Genomic DNA, 2825 nt, shown 5'->3' on the forward strand with positions numbered 1-2825 from the left:
AATCATAAAAAAGCGCTAGTATGAAGTGTTAAATTGCCTTTCTTTTAGATTAGATACTAACACAACATCACCTGAATTAATAAACTCTATTCATGTTATTGATACAATTTGACTTTATAGCAAGATGGCTGTTAATGAATTGAAATTTAATACATTGCAGTATTTGTTAGAATGTTAAAATGATTTTTCCAATTTACAAACGATAGGAAGAAGAGCTCTTCACAGAAAGGCATTAACGTACCTGGAATCGTATGGCATTGAACATGTCTGTTTTGTATTTACTTTTATTTTAAACACAACGATAAGAAGCAAGCTGGTGTCTTTTGTGGAACAACCAGAAAAATATAGACTTTGATCAAAACAATAAACCGAGATCCTAGTGTATTTTCCCTTGCAAAGCATCGTTCTTCGCTAATGTATTTATATGTGTATATGACTCGTCAAGTGTCTTCATCGCCTTCTAAGTTCATATCTGCGTAACGTTAATGGTGAAGTCGCATATTAATAGCCTTATTTACCTATTGTCGTCAGATATATATATATTAAATGTTTGGGCGTTCTGAACACCTATTTCAATAGTCGCTCTCTCAATTGAATTAACGACATCTTAAGTGTAAAACTTACAAGTGTTGAAACATTTCTCTATTGTGAAAGTGCACATACTTTGCGCAAAACAATTTTGCATAACTTAATCTTTTTTATGTTTTCTCCAATGAAAAACAAAGTGCGTTTATGATTAAAAAACCCAACGACAATAGCCTTAACAAAAATAAATTGACATTTGTTCATCATTCAAGTAATACATAGCGATAAGATTAATAACTCAATAATCAACATAATACGTCTCGGTATAATTGTTTTCATGGATATATTCAAGCTTCTACGCAATGATCTCCCTTGAAATACATGTTGTTATCATTAGATAGGTAATTTAAATCCCAGCTATATATTACTTTTTTTCTTGCCATAAGCCATAAAATTGGTTACAAAACGGCACCAGTGTCTATGATGACACATCCGATTCGTACTGTCCCTCGGGCTAGATTCGATGGGGTATTACCAGTCAGGTGTTCCATAATGGACAGAGGGCACAACAGAGCCGTATATTTACCTCTACTGAACGTAATAATCAATGGTAACACGAGAATGTCAATAAAAGACATCTGTTTACGTGGTATACCTAAGCTAACGTTTTGAAGTTGATCGTTTGAGCCCCAGGATCCTGGTTAAGAGGTTATACATTAACTAATTCAATTAAAAGTGGTATAAGTAATTGTGCATGACAAGAACTTTGTCTCAATTGGACTTTTATTGAATCCTAAAATATCTATCTTACGCAGATGTATGATGTTGAACTGCATGCCTAACAAAAGGTCGAATTGCGTCTGTGACCCCTTAAGGGTAGAAATAATGCGACCTTTCACAGTACCAATTTAATTCTGATAAAATCAAATGGTTTCCCTCACATATATAACTGAGTTCATGGTCAATAAACCGCAACTCTACGCCAATTGACAGCAGCCCGAAATCAGGAATAATGTGCTGTCATTGCCATATAGGATGACGATGAGGAAATATTAGGAAACTTCACGAATCGTACCGACGCCTTTGGGATATGGTATTGACGTCGCATTCCAGGCGTCGTTAATGCTTATATGTTGCTTAATAAGAACTGTTTTGTGTTAAGTAATGAATATGCACGAGGATATAATTATGCAGTGGATTGTTATGTTTTGACTTTTTGCACCAAATTTCCAGGGATGTATCAATATTGGAGAGTCATAAATATTAAGATATGGAATACTATGATACATTGAGAAATTCATTTGATTGTGCATTTACTCAAATTTCAAAACAAATACTACGAAATGTTTACTTTCTTCACTCCGTTGAAAAGTGTTTTATTTAAATATTGCTCGTCTGCCTCGAAATGGAAATAAAATTGACAGATAAAAACATGCCTTGACCGTCGTATATGAAATGTTTAAAAGACAAAACAGCCGGTAAATAGAGGCTATTATGAACGTCCTGATATACACATGCATCCGTCTCGACGTCTGCGCGGTATTATGAAAACATATATACATGAACCGAATTTGTAACTACTCGTACAGGTCGTCAGAAAATCGTTCTATAGTTATATTGTTTTTTATAACACACCTGTGATTATTTCCATGATTTAATGTACTTTTAAAGTAATTCGTATCTTACTCCAGAGAAACTGCACTTTATTGAATCTTACGTATAATTTGCAAATACTTATATAATCTGCAGACTGAAAAACTTAAGCAACAAGTTACATGTACATTCAGCAAGATGTTTTTCTGTGATAATGATAAAATATCATCAGGTAAAAACAATCGCGATTTTTATCTCTGGTTAAATTTTATATCTTTCTAGTGAGTTTGAAATTTGAATTCAAAACATTTAAAACAGACTTGATGAATAAAGGGTGAAGAGCTATTCTCTGCTAGAATTTCTTAAATTCGTGGAAAAAACAGTAAGTAAACGATGAAAAACGAATGACAATATCATAAAACATGAACCTAACGAAATGCGGGGAAATTACCACAGGCTGAATTACAACATTAATTCCCATGGTACGGTGCTATGAAACATCGAAAGGCTAGAGAATTAACTTTCGAGACGTCATTTTTGGAGCCTTGTAATTTTTGGCCGGGATGTAAAAAGAACATAGTGTGGCTTTCTTCACAATCGATGACTAAGTATGCTTCTAAACTAACCTTAGAGGGATTAACTTTCACCATTCAAACAAATGTCTTCCAATAAAAGCTTACCTTGCCTTTTAAGTATGTCAGCATTCC

This window comes from Mya arenaria, chromosome 17 (genome assembly GCF_026914265.1).
Source record: "Mya arenaria isolate MELC-2E11 chromosome 17, ASM2691426v1".
Classification (NCBI taxonomy): domain Eukaryota; kingdom Metazoa; phylum Mollusca; class Bivalvia; order Myida; family Myidae; genus Mya; species Mya arenaria.